Below are 14,318 nucleotides of genomic sequence, written 5' to 3'. Positions count from 1 at the left end.
AGCCCCACGTGGGACAACCTGAAAAATCTTATATTAACCCTAGTGCTTAAATCAGTGCTTGGCACATATAAGCGCTTAACAGATACCATCATTATTATCCAAGAAGCATGCAAGGCAAACACTTAAAGGAACCTGCCAACGGCTAATGGGAATATTTTCTTACGTATGACAGCAGGAAGGAAAGAAAAAATCAGTTGTCGGAATGTGTGTTGTAAGGTAAAGAACCAATACAACAGTAGATAGAACGGTAGCTGATGCCACTGAAGAACTTAGATTCTGTTGTGAATTAATATTCCAATATTAATATTCTTATATTCGGGCTTTGATACTTAAAGGCACTAGAATATGATGGTTTCAGTGATACATGGTCATTTTTTGAAGGAAAGTACATCTAGCTGCATCATATCTCCTTAGATGTAGCTCTGTCTGGAGTGATGACTTTTCAGCTCATTCAATTGTATTTATTGAGCGCTTACCGTGTGCAGAGCACTGTACGAAGTGCTTGGAAAGTACAATTCAGCAACAAATGGAGACCATCCCTGCCCACAACGGGCTCACAGTCTAGAAGGGGGGAGGCAGACATCAAAACAAGCAAACAAGCATCAGCATCATTCTAAATAGAATTTCATATGCATATATATGTATATATACACATTAAGAAAAATAAATAGAATTACAATTACAAATGTATGCATATATATACACAAGTGCTGTGGGTTGAGGAGGGGGAAGAGCAAAGGGAGCAAGTTGGGGTGATGGGGAAGGGAGGGGGAGCAGAGGAAAAGGGGGGCTCAGTCTGGGAAGGCCTCCTGGAGGAGGTGAGCTCTCAGTAGGGCTTTGAAGGGGGGAAGTGTGCTAGTTTGGCGGAGGTGAGGAGGGAGGGCGTTCCGGGCCAGAGGTAGGACGTGGGCCAGGGATCGACGACGGGACAGGCGAGAACGAGGCACAGTGAGAAAGTTAGCGGCAGAGGGGCGGAGTGTGCGGGCTGGGCTGTAGCAGGTGAGGTAAGAGGGGACAAGGTGACGGAGAGCTTTGAAGCCAACAAGTGAAGAGTTTCTGCGTAATACGGAGGTTGACAGGCAACCACTGGAGATTTTTGAGGAGGGGGATGTCATGCCCAGTAGATTTCTGAAGAAAGGGAATCGGTACAGCAGAGTGAAGTATACCGCTAACCTAGAACGCCCTCCCTCCCCTCCCATCTGCCAAACTAACTCTCTTCCCCTCTTCAAAATCCTACTGAGAGCTCAGCTCCTCCAGGAGACCTACTCAGACTGTGCGCTCCCTTTCCCTCTGCTCCTCCTCCCCTCCCCATCCCCCTACTCCCTCTGCTCTTCCCCCTTCCCCTCTCCACAGCCCTTGTGTATATTGGCATATATTATTTATTACTCTATTAATGATGTGTGTATATATCTATGATTCTATTTATCTTCACGGTATTGACGCCTGACTACTTGTTTTAGACGTGGGCATGTTTGAAGGCAGAGGGGAAGAAGTCTTTGAAGGCTTGAAGGTGGAAGTTGAGGGGAGAAGGGATGGGGCGAGGGTTTTTATAAGGTGAGAAGGGATGGGGTCAGTAGTGCAAGTGGAGGGGGTGGCACTTGAAAAGAGGGAGGAGATCTCCTTGGAAGAAGGGGTGACTTTGGGGGAGCTCAGAGCTGATGGTGTTAATTTTCCTAATGAAGGGGTGACTTTTGAACTGGGGCAGCCTGGTTTGGCAGATGGAGCACGGGCCTGGATTCAGAAGGATCTGGGTTCTAATCCCGGCTCCGCCACACGTCTGCTGTGTGACCTTGGGCGAGTCGCTGCACGTCTCTGGGCCTCACTTACCTCATCTGGAAAAATGGGGATTAAGACTGCGAGCCCCACGTGGCATAGGGACCGTGTTTAACCCAATTACCTCGTATCTACCCCAGTGCTTAGTGCAGTGCGGGACACATTGTAAGTGCTCGACAAATGCCACCGTTATTAACAGATGCCTCCCAACTGCGCTTGGGAAGAGGATGGATCTCAAGAAGGCAGGCCAAGCTCCTTGTGGACGGGGATTGGGTCTACCAACTCGGTTGTACGCTCCCAAGCGCTTAGTACGGCTCTCTGTGCGGTAAGTCCTCGGTAAATCCAAAGATCAACCGATTGAGCCTTAGCGGTCACCGCCAATTCTTGACGCGCCAGCCAGCCTCAGTCTCCAATCCCTAATGTGGACAGAGACTTTAGCGGCCTCCTGACCACCTTTAAGAAGGCTGCTCCGATCCAGGAGAACCTTTGGGATCTCGGTGGAATCAAGGCCCTCCCAGAATCTCCTCAGCTAGAACTTCAGGGCAGACCTAGGCAAAACCCTTTTCCTGTCTGTCCCGTAAGTTCCAGGAGACAGGCCTCCCAGCCTAGAGGAGAACCACGGAGAGAGCTTTAGGACCTAAGTTGCCCTGGAATCAGCAGGGTGGGACCTCTGCAGTTCAAGCAATCAAATCAACTGGATTTATAATAATGTTGGTATTTGTTAAGCGCTTACTATGTGCAGAGCACTGTTCTGAGCCCTGGGGTAGATACAGGGTGATCGGGTGGGGCTCACGGCTTTAATCCCCATCTTACAGATGAGATAACTGAGGCCCAGAGAAGCTAAGTGACTTGCCCACAGTCACACGGCTGACAAGTGGCAGAGCCGGGATTCAAACCCATGACCTCTGACTCCCAAGCCCGTGCTCTTTCCACTGAGCCACGCTGCTTCGACTGTTCCACTCCCACTTGGAAGAGGCCGATAAAACAGTGTCGGTAGCCCCATTCCCTGCCGGTAGTGAGCGTCCGGTCTAGCGGGGGAGTTGAGACGAGAGAGTTGATGGCCCTGATTGCAGTGGGTGAGAATTTAGGCAGCTCCAATGTGGGTGTCTTTTGGATCTGTCCCTGTTGTCTCTAGCTCTCCAGGGGACATTTCCATTTTTTTCCCAAACCCTCTGAGATTGTGCCTAATCTTGTGTTCTCAAAGATGCGTAACGGACTGCCTCTCAAACAGGCCTTTAGAAAAAGCGACTTTATCTAGTTGCATTATACTGTCCTGTACTCTCCCCAGCGTTTAGTACCTTGCTCTGCACACAGTGTGGGCTCACAGGTCACTGATTGTCTGATTCATTCTTTCAGTCCTAATTATTGAGCACTTCCTGTGTGCAGAGCGTTCATTCATTCGATCGTAATTATGGAGCGCTTGCTATGTGCAGAGCACTGTACTAAGCGCTTGGAAAGTACAATTCGGCAACAGATAGAGACAATCCCTACCCAACAACGGGCTCACAGTCTGATTTTTCTAATCCTTGGTGGTAGAGGAATTCAGCTTTTGGTCTCCAGATTAACCTTTAGAAGCCTCTCAAAGCTAGCATCACAATTATTCTAACAGATCACAGGCCAACGGTTAGCTCAGGGCCACTTACTGGGCACCTGTTGAGTGCTAGGTGCTGCAGTAAGCGCTTGGTAGAGTACAAGAGTAGCACGATTCATTCAGTAGTATTTATTGAGCGCTTACTATGTGCAGAGCACTGTCCTAAGCACTTGGAATGTACAGTTCGGCAACAGAGAGAGACAATACCCGCCCAGCGAAGGGCTCACAGTCTAATCGGGGGAGACAGCAAAGCAAAACGGAACCGAAACCAAAACAAGACAACATTATCAAGATAAATAGAATCGAGGGGAGGTACAGCTCATTAACAAAATAAACAGGGTAATAAATAATGTAAACAAATGAGCCCAGTGCTGAGGGGGAAGGGGAGGAGCAGTGGGTGGAGGGGGAGCAGAAGGAAAAGGGGGGCTCAGTCTGGGAAGGCCTCTTGGAGGAGGTGAGCTCTCAGTAGCTCTCATGTGCAAGGGTGATGCAGAAGGGAACGGGAGAAGAGGAAATAAGGCAGGGTAGGAGAAGGCCTCTTGGAGAAGATGTGCAGGATGCTTAAGCGGAAGCACAAACTAATCAGCGAATAAGTATCCGAACAAGTGATGGGGTGCGAATTATGGGAAAGTGGGAGAAATGCTGTTTGTGGTACTTTGCTTTCAGTTTGAAGAATAGAGCATTTGCGTTACGGCTAGACGAGATTGCTTATTCACCTCTAATCGGCAAACGCCGTATCTCATTTTTTTAAAATAGCACACCGTATTTGGCAGGGTCCTCAGGCAATGAAATGTTCCAATACATTAATAGAGAATAGCTAATCCGGATTGCTCTGAGATACAGTAGTCGAGTCTTAGAACTAGGGAGTCATCCACTTTCCTTAGGCCCATGAGATTGAGGGATGAGAGAGTCGATCACCCAACCCGCTGGCGGGGGACCAGGACGCTGCTGAAGTGACCATCTCTGAAGCTGCGGAGACGGTCCAGGCTAACGCCTTGATCTCCGGAAATGGGAATTCTGTTTCGAGCGGCACTTTTGTATTGTACTTTCCCAGGCCCTTGGTACTCTGCATATAGTAAGCACTCAATAAATACCATCGACGGATTGATTCTCTGCACACGAAGGTGTTTTGCAGGGCCCATGTGGCTTAAATGCGGTCAAATCATTTTCCCCTCTAAGCGCTTCAGAGGATAAAACGTTTTCTGGGGTTTTTAAATGGTATTTGGTAGATGGTTTCTTTGTGCCGAGCACTGTTTCGGGTGCTGAGGTAGATACAAATTATTCAGGTTGGACGGAGTCCCTGTCCTACATGGGGCTCGCAGACTAAATAGGGAGAAGAACAATCAATCTCCATTTTACAAATGAGGAAACTGAGGCACAGAGAAGTTAAGTGACTTTCCCTAGGTCACAGAGCAGACCAGCACTTAGTACAGTGCCTGGCACATAGTGAGTGCTTAACAAATGCCATTATTATTATTATTATTATTATGTGGTGGAGCCAGAATTACTGTATATGTCTTCATTACCCTATTTATTTTGTTAATGAGATGTACATCACCCTGAATCTATTTATTTGCTATTGTTTTAAGGAGACGTTCTTCCCCTCGGTTCTATTTATTGCCATTGTTCTTGTCTGTCCGTCTCCCCCGATTAGACCGTAAGCCCGGCAAAGGGCAGGGACTGTCTCCATCTGTTACCAATTTGTACTTTCCAAGCGCTTAGTACAGTGCCCTGCACATAGTAAGCGCTCAATAAATACGATCGAATGAATGAATTAGAATCCAGGTCCTTCGACTCCCGGACCTGAGCTCTTTTCTTTAGTCCATGCTGTTTGTATACACCCTAAAAATAATAATGATAATTGTGGGTGGGAAAGTGTCTATCGAGTCGGTTATAATGTTCTCTCCCAAGCTCTTAATACAGTGCTCTGCACGTAGTAAATGTGATCAACTGATGGTATGTGTTAAGCCCTTACTAGGTGTCAAACACTGTTCTAAACACTGGGGCAGTACATATTATTCAGTTTGGTCATAAGTCGCTGTCCCTCACTGAGCTCACAGTCTAAGAAGGGAGATCGGGTATTGGATCGCCATTTTACAGATGGGGAAACTGAAGCGCCAAACGGTCAAGCGATTTGCTGTAGGTCACACAGCAGGTACATGGTAGAGCCGGGATTAGAACCCAGGTCCTCTGACTCCCAGGCCCGTGTTCTTTCCATTAGGCCATGCTGCTTCCTATATATGCAGCCGCTCTGGACTGCAAGCTCGTTGTTGGCAGGGAATGTGTCTGTTATAGTGTACTGTACTCTCCCAAGTGCTTAGTACAGTGCTCTGCACACAATAAGGGCTCAATAAATATGATTGATTGGTAATATATAACTGTTCTCTGGATTCGAAGATGAAGGGAGTGTAATTTTTTTTTTTTTTAATCAGACAGTGTATGGATCCCAAAGCTGGACAGTGAAAAAACAGGATAGAGAGAGCATCGATTCTCTTGAAAGGTGGTAATGGAGAAGGCTTTTCCGCATACCACGCACTGCCCGAAAAATAAATGGATTTTGGAGCAAATGAAGCCCAAGGGGTCTTTGGAAGGCCAAATGACTCGACTTAGATTCGCATATTTCGGACACATCATCAGGAGGACTGATTCTCTGGAGAAGACACCGATGCTAGGAGAAGTCCAGGGAAAAGGTGGAAGAGGCAGACCGGCGGCCAAACGGTTAGAGACTCTAACGTCGGTAACGGAAGAACCGTTAGAGAGGTGACGGATCGTGGCAGAGGACGGGGCTTTCTGGAGGAAATAGATCCGTAGAGTCGCTATGAATTGGAAACGACTCGACGGCACTTGATAATAATAACGAGGTGTATGTGACCAGGTCCCTGTGGTCACTGCCCATCCTTGATCCACTGTGTGCCCTTAAAGAAAGCCTGTTGCTGTGCTGTTTCCCACAGAGCAAGGTGCTATTTTTTATTCTCTTCCTTCGTTTCTTCCCCTCGACTCTATTTATTGCCATCGTTCTCGTCTGTCCGTCTCCCCCGATTAGACCGTAAGCCCGTCAAAAGGCAGGGACTGTCTCTGTTGCCGGCTTGTTCATTCCAAGCGCTTAGTACAGTGCTCGCTCTGCACATAGTAAGCACTCAATAAATACTATTGAATGAATGAATGAATGAATGAATGAATGAATCTTCCTGCATCCTCTTGCTCTCCGACGGTTTCCCTCATTTCTCGTAATCGCCCAGGCTGACCCACTTCGGGCACTGTGGAAAGGGTAATAAGATCACAAACTTTTCATCAGAATATTTGGGCTTAATGTGGGCTCTTAACGTTCTCAAGTTAATTCCCTCTGGCCCTCACAGAATGATGATGAAGGACATTTTTGGGTGACGTTTCCAGGGACGGTTGTCTCGGCCGTTATGAGGATTGGAATTGGCTTAAAGATTGAAAAAAAAAAAAAAAAAGCATTTTGGAAGTCCTCGACACAATTTTAAGTGTTTTCTATCGTTAACTGTGTGTAAAATTATAATGTTTATTGAAATTATGTGGTATTAATATTTGCAGAGTTTAATTAATTGAATTCCTTTTAAAATGTGGATCATATTTACGGCATAATTTGGGTAACCAAACACTTTTATTTTGAAGTTAATTCAATTTAAACATGCAGCTATTAGGCAGGAAGTTTTCTTTTAATAAAAGTCATATGCGTAGAACAGCATTTTTACATTTCAACATAAATCAGGTCTGTGATGTAACCGTTTGATGTGCGCCCTCCGCTTGTTGAAATCGATGTTCCCATGAAAATCAGTCACGTCACATGGGCCAAGCATTTTATACCTCTGAGGACAACCGCTTAAATATTAGAGCTCGTAACTGGTAAGAAGGAAATGTCTATCAGATTATTATCACGTTAGCGTCAATTCCGAAGCAGAAAATTGTGGTAGACCAGAAGATTTTCTATTGGGGAAATAGTTTTAATGCTTTGTGCGCGATTGCCTATTAGACATTTTGTTCAAGACCTTTTGCCATCTCAAAACTAGAAAGAAGCAGAAGGTTATGCACTACTTTTTATTAGGAGAATCACCTCACCACCCTAAGAAGTGGCTAGTTAATATCTGACCTAGTGGAACGAACATGGGACTGGAAGTCAGAGCACCTGGGTTCTAATTCCGACTGCCACTTGCCTGCTGTATGAGCTTGGAAAAGTCAACCTTGCTTTTCTGTGCCTCGATTTCCCCACCTGTAAAATGGGGATTAAATGTATACCGCCCTTCATCTTAAACTGACCCCCACGTGGGACAGCCACTGCTCTGACCTGATTGACTTGTATCTCCCCCAGGGTTTACAATAGTAATAATAATAATGATGTTGGTATTTGTTAAGCGCTTACTATTACTGTTCTAAGCGCTGGGGTAGACGCAAGGGAATCAGGTTGTCCCACGTGGGGCTCACAGTCTTCATCCCCATTTTACAGATGAGGGAACTGAGGCCCAGAGAAGTGAAGTGACTCGCCCACAGTCACACAGCTGACAAGTGGCAGAGCCGGGATTCGAGCCCATGACCTCTGACTCCAAAGCCCGTGCTCTTTCCACTGAGCCATGCTGTTTGATACATAATAGGCCCTTAAATGGCATCATCATCATCATCATCATCATCATCATCATCATCATCATCACATTCACATAGACCATGTGGACTAGACTTGTGGAGACACTTGGTCATTCTTCACAAATTTCCCATTTTTCACTTTATTCTGCCTGTTTTTGCTTAGACATACCTTGCCCAAATTCAGTCTCCACTCCCTGGTCATTGCTCAAATGGCTAGGTCTTTCCTCCAAATGACAGGAAAATGGAGAAGCAGCAAGGCGTAGTGGGTAGAGCAAGGGTCTGGGAGTCAGAAGGTCGTGGGTTCTGATCCCGGCTCCGCCACTTGTCCACTGTGTGACCTTAGGCAAGTCACTTGATTTCTCTCTGCCACCGTTATCTCATCTGTAAAATGGTGATGAAGATTGTGAGCCCAAGTGGGACGACCTGATTACCTTGTATCTACCTCAGTGCTTAGAACAGTGCTTGGCACAAAGTAAGCACTAAACAAATACCATTAGTATTAGTATTGAGTGTGGAAGCACCGGATTTACAGTTGGCAAGGATGAAATCTCTGACTTCAATCTGTGGTATTTATTGAGTGCTTTCTGTGTGCAGAGCACTTTACTGATGATTGGGAGAGAGTAAAATACAGTAGAAGAAGTGATCTCTGACCTCAAGGACTTTTCAATCCAGTGGATTTAGACCAGGTCAGGCCTGACCAGTAACACTGCACGTATTCCCACGTCATCTCAATCTGCACACTTCAATAATTCCTGTGAAAGAATGATTTTTTTCCTCCAAATCTTTGGTTTCTGCCAGGAGAGCTGATATGAATAGCTTGGTGTGAATGATGCCCAGGTTATAATAAAAAGTTGTAGTATTTGTTAAGTGCTTACAATGTGCCAGACACTGTACTAAGTGTTGGGGTAGATAGGATGATAATAATAATGTTGGTATTTGTTAAGCGCTTACTATGTGCAGAGCACTGTTCTAAGCGCTGGGGCAGATACAGGGTAATCAGGTTGTCCCACGTGAGGCTCGCAGTCTTAATCCCCATTTTACAGTTGAGGGCACTGAGGCTCAGAGAAGCGAAGCGACTTGCCCGTAGTCACACAGCTGACAAGTGGCAGAGCTGGGATAAGGTAACTGGGTTGGACCCAGTCCCTGTTCTCCAGTGGGCTCACAGTCTCGATCCCCATTTTACAGATGAGGTAACTGAGGCCCAGAAAAGTGAAGCCACTTGCCCAGAGTCAGACAGCAGACAGATTGCAGAGCCGGGATTAGAGCACACAGGTCCTTCTGACTCCGAGGTCCACGCTGTATCCATGCGGCTTCTGTCATCTGAATATGTGCTTTCCGTAATTTATACCTTTATTTTCAGATCTCGTTTCATTTCCACAGGTGCCAATAATAATGACTGGGGTGTCTCTAAAGTGTAAGGCAAGAACAGGTACTTAACCTAATCGTGCAAATGAGGGAATAGAGGCACCTAGGAGTGACTTGCCCCAGGTCACACAGCAGGCCAGTGGCGGAACCTGGTCCGGAACCCAAGTCTTCTGATCCCCAGTCCCTGTGCTCTTTCTACTAGGCCGCACTACTTCTCTAATATTCCAATTCATGCGAGAACTTATGTCTAAGAGGATTTGTTTTGGTGGGCATTTGAAGGGGTCATATGGGCTCCACGTTACTGAGTGCTTTATATATGTGCTGTTGCCCTTTGGGTAACGTACTACACTTAGCCTGGGCAGGGCATGAGGAATGGAGAGCGGCTCCCCAGCCGGCACGTTGATCGAAGGGATTTTAAGAGAAAGACGACACACGGCATCGGTCCCCAGGCTCGACCTTACGGCTTGCTGCAAAGTGTGTGGTGTAGAACGGCACAAACTACACAATCCCCGCCCTCCTTCCTCTGAAGCCAACCTTCTAGGTAATTCATTTCCTTCAGTTTACATATTTAATATCAATAAATACTAATACTAGGAAAATGGTGTTTAAGCGCTTGCTACAGATACTAAAGGCTGGGGTAGATACGAGATCAATTCATAGTATTTCATCGATCAGTGGTCTTTATTGAACACCCACTGTGTGCAGAGCACTGCCTTGAGCACCGGATAATCAGACGATCAGGTTGGATACCGTCCATTTCCCCAGCGGGGCTGGCGGTCTAAGGTGAAGGGAGAGCAAGTGTCGAATCCCCATTTTACAGATGAGGGCACGTGACTTGCCCAAGGTCACGCGGAGGGAAGTGACAGCCGTGATCAGAGCCTTGGTCTTCTACAGGCAACCAACCGATGGCATTTATTAAGCCCTGCTGTATGTGGAGCACCGTTGGAGCCGACGACCACAAAAGTAAGACCTGTGCTCGAAGCCCACGGTCCAACGGGGACAAACAGGAACTATTTGTGAATAATGTGCAGAGGAGGATATGACAGGAAGAGACTCACCAGAACTAAGATGAAAGAGCGGGTCGAGTAATTGAATATTGTAGAATTGAGTGAATATTGTAGAATTGGGTGTATATTGTAAAATTGAATTATTGTGAATAATTGAATTGTAGAAGTAATCAGTGAATCAGTTGTATTTATTGAGCACTTACTGAGTGCAGAACCCTGTACTAATGATTTTGGGAGAATGCAACGCAACCGAGTTGGTAGACATGTTCCCTGTGCACCAGGAGCTTATAGTCTTAGAGGGAATAGTAATAATAGAAGTGTGTACTGAGTGCTGTATTTTCACTACAAATGAAAATCCAAGAAAAAAATCTCTATATAAGAGCTGAGGATAGGAAATACAAAATAAAATTAAGTGCTGAGGGAAGCTCTTGGGTTGATGTGAAGAACGCGCGTGGCCTAGTGGATAGAGCAAGTGCCTGGGACCCAGGAGGACCTGTGTTCTAATCCTGGCTCCGTCACTTGTCTGCCGCGTGACCTTGGGCAAGTCACTTTGCTTTTCTGTGCTTCGGTTACCTCATCTCTAAAATGGGGATTAAGACTGTGAGCCCCACGTGGGACACGGAGGGTGTCCAATCTGACTTGTTTGTATCTACCCCAGTTCTTAATACAGTGCGTGGCACACAGTGAGAGCCTAACCGTGGCTCAGTGGAAAGAGCCCGGGCTTGAGAGTCAGAGGTCATGGGTTGGAATCCCGGACCTGCCGCCTGTCAGCTATGTGACTGTGGGCAAGTCACTTCACTTCTCTGCGCCTCAGTTCCCTCAACTGTAAAATGGGGATTAAGACTGTGAGCCTCACGTGGGACAACCTGATTACCCTGTATCTTCCCCAGCGCTTAGAACAGTGCTCTGCACCTAGTAAGTGCTTAACAAATACCAACATTATTATTCAATGCCGTTAAAAAAAAATGTAACTAAGGTGGGATGAATCACTCGGGGAAAGTTCCCTGAAGGAGGTTGGATTTTTATGAGGGCTTTGAAGATAAGGAGGGTTATGGACTAGTGGATGTGGGGAGGGAAGGAGTTCCAGGCCAGGAGAACTGCATGAGCCATGAGCCCAGGAATGCAGGAGGAAAAGTTGACAATGAAGCACAATCTGAAGTGGGGAGGAATGGAGAATGCGAACTGAGAAGCAGTGGGCAAAGAGAGCCTAGCTTTTGCCGTTCTCGAAATCCACCCGTTGCACTGTTAGCCGCCTCACAGCCCCTTCCCGTTTCACATGCCTCCCTCCGGACTAGCATGATAAACTCGCCGTGGGCAGGGAACGTATCTACCGGCTCTGTTGCCTCGTACTCCCCCGAGTGTTTAGTTCAACCAGTGCTCTGCACACAGCGAGCGCTCAATAAATACGATTTGAACGATGGACCGATAGCTGTCGATAAGCAGTGCGGGGCCAGGGTTCACCTCCTTGATTCGATGAGCTCATTACGGGGAATGGACGATGAGAACATGGGGGCGATGAGTGCTTTTAAGGATGAAAAAAACCCAGTCAAATTTACTGTGCAAGTTTTCACTGACGAGCAAAGCGGTAGGGAAAACCGGGTCTGTTCCTCATCTCCCTTTGGCTTTGAGAGCAGAGATTCTGAAAGGTGATCAAACCGGTTTATGTTTCTGGATGGAACTGAGGTTCTCCCTTCCATTCCCCCTCCCCCCTTCTTTCTTATAGGTGATGAAATTGTCGAATCTGGAAGTCAGAGTTCCTGATTAGGCAAGTTGTGGTTATTTTTTACTTTTAATCAAATTTTTCTTGGCACTTTTAAGTTACAGTTGTCATGGTTTAGAGAGAAAAACATTCACTTTCCTTCCTACCGGTGTTGGATAAAAAAAAAAAAATTATGGTGAAACACGGAAGGAGCGTGGCACGGTGGAAAATACATGAACCTGGGTTCTAATCTAGGCTCCACCACTTGCTAGTTGCGTGACCTTGGACTTGTCAATTAACTTCTTGGTGCCTCAGATTCCTCATTTGGAAAATGATTCTATATCAGTTGACACTGTGAGCCCAGTATGGGATAGAGAATGTCGGATGTGATTCTCTCGACTCTGCCCCCGTGCTCGGCACATTATAACTGAGGTATTATGATACTAGTAATGGTCACCCATAGATTGCAGACCATGCATGTGGCAGAGCTGGGATTAGCAGCCAGGTCCTCTGACTCCCAGGCCTGTGCTCTTTCCACTAGACCGTGCTGCTTCTATATAGTAAGGGCTTAACAAATATCCCAATTATTATGCTTCAGATTGGGAAATATAGAAATTGAGAGTGTGGAATTTCTGCCTCCACTCTCATTTTTGTACAGTGAAAATACTGGACAGTATGCGCATACCAGAGCTGAGTTTGGTCTCTAGTGTGTTTAATTTGGTTCCGGGGAGAGATGCAACATGACCTAGTATATAGAGGATGGGCCTAGGAGTCAGAAGGACTTGGATCCTCATCCCACCTCCACCACTTGCCTGCTGTGTGACTTTGGACAAGTCACTTAACTCCTCTGTGCCTCAGTTACCACATCTGTAAAATAGAGATTAAGACTGTGAGCCCCATGTGGGCCATGGACTGCTTCCAACCTGATTTGCTTGTATCTACCCCAGAGTTTAGTCCAGTGCTTGGCACATGGTAAGCGCTTAACAAATGACATAAAAAAGAAAAGAAAAACCAGGACGTAAATAAGAACAACCAGTCCATAGATAGCCTGTCTAGTTCACAGGAGATACAAATTATGAAAGCAACTTCCATCTTCACCAACAGCTACCTGCCATTGGACTGATGGCTGTTTGCACAACCGAAGAGTCTTTCTTAAGTACTCAATTCTGTGTTTTAGTGGAAAAGCAGAGGTCTCATAAATGAAGAATTTGGGCTCTTGTCCTAACTCTGCCTCTATTCTGCTTATGTGACTTTAAGCCTCTCTGGATCTCATTTTCCTTATTCATAAAATGAGAACAATGCCTGAAACTTTCTACCTCACAGGGATGTCGTGAGGCTTAAAGATATCTGATGTGAAAGCATCTAGATGTATCCGCCAACGTACAGATTCAAGCTATCGTACAACGATTAGCTGGCAGACTACGATGCTTGTACTCCCATCCCAGATAGAGTCATAAAAGTCATAGATTTTTGCACATCGACAAGCAGTTCTATATCAACACCATGTGACTTAGCTTCCTTTTGCAATTGGAGATTTAATTGAAAATCTTGTTTTTATTTAAATCAAGAAGACTTGTTTATGGGTTGAATTGAATATGAAGTGTTTCTTTGGGTTTAGCTGTGTTTTGAATTCAAAAAGTCCATCAGAGCCTGTCAATACAATCAAGTTTAAAAATGTTTTTCCACTGTCGTTATCAAAGGACAGTGAATTTTAAAATTCTAGACTGCTCGGGTTTTCTATAAGCTAGTGCTCGCTCGGTGTCTCTCTCTCTCTCTCTCTCTCTCTGCCTTTCTCTCTTTCTCTCCCTTCTCCCCGCCCCCTTTCCCTCCCAGATGAGATGCACAACACAAAAATATATCAGCCTGAATGCCAGGCATTTTTATTGAAGATATGTAATGGGGAATAAAATCAGATTGCGCTTCAGTTCATCAGCTACGACTCTTAGTACATTTAGTTCCCCATCAGGAGACGTGCCGTCGATGCAAAATAAAAAGTCAGGGGTAGAAGGCCAAAGAGGTAAATGGGCTGTAGGAGTCTGTCGAAGTGTCTTAGGCTTGAGCCACAGAAGCGCATGGTCATTAGTAATAGCTTTGGACAGGTCTTCAGTGAAGAACAAGAAGTGAAAATGTTTAGCCAGGAGTTGTTGAACAACGGCAGAAAGAGGCCAGCCATAAACTTCCTAAGTGTCCTCTCTGGAAAAGCAATCATCTCTCTGTTACACGCATAAGTCTTCCAGAGTGTCCCGGGACGTTCCTAGCGGTATAGGCTCAATGCTCTTGA

The 14,318-nt window shown here is 46.0% G+C and overlaps 1 long non-coding RNA gene across 2 annotated transcripts; it reads left to right on the top strand.

Annotated features, from left to right (window-relative positions):
• The first annotated feature begins 6,013 nt into the window (after positions 1-6,013).
• On the top strand, positions 6,014-12,337 carry LOC120638228. 2 transcript variants are annotated; one of them, XR_005659779.1, is made up of 3 exons: positions 6,014-6,321; positions 9,685-9,872; positions 12,062-12,337. It is a non-coding gene; the product is annotated as an uncharacterized LOC120638228 (long non-coding RNA). The 2 variants fall into 2 exon arrangements; XR_005659780.1 differs by lacking the exon at positions 6,014-6,321 and adding an exon at positions 6,506-7,234.
• The last annotated feature ends 1,981 nt before the right edge of the window (positions 12,338-14,318 follow it).

The sequence above is a fragment of the Ornithorhynchus anatinus genome, chromosome 2 (genome assembly GCF_004115215.2).
Source record: "Ornithorhynchus anatinus isolate Pmale09 chromosome 2, mOrnAna1.pri.v4, whole genome shotgun sequence".
In the NCBI taxonomy this organism is placed as follows: Eukaryota; Metazoa; Chordata; class Mammalia; order Monotremata; family Ornithorhynchidae; genus Ornithorhynchus; species Ornithorhynchus anatinus.
The sequence above is the reverse complement of the archived record's forward strand: the minus strand, read 5'-3'. Positions and strand labels throughout refer to the sequence as shown.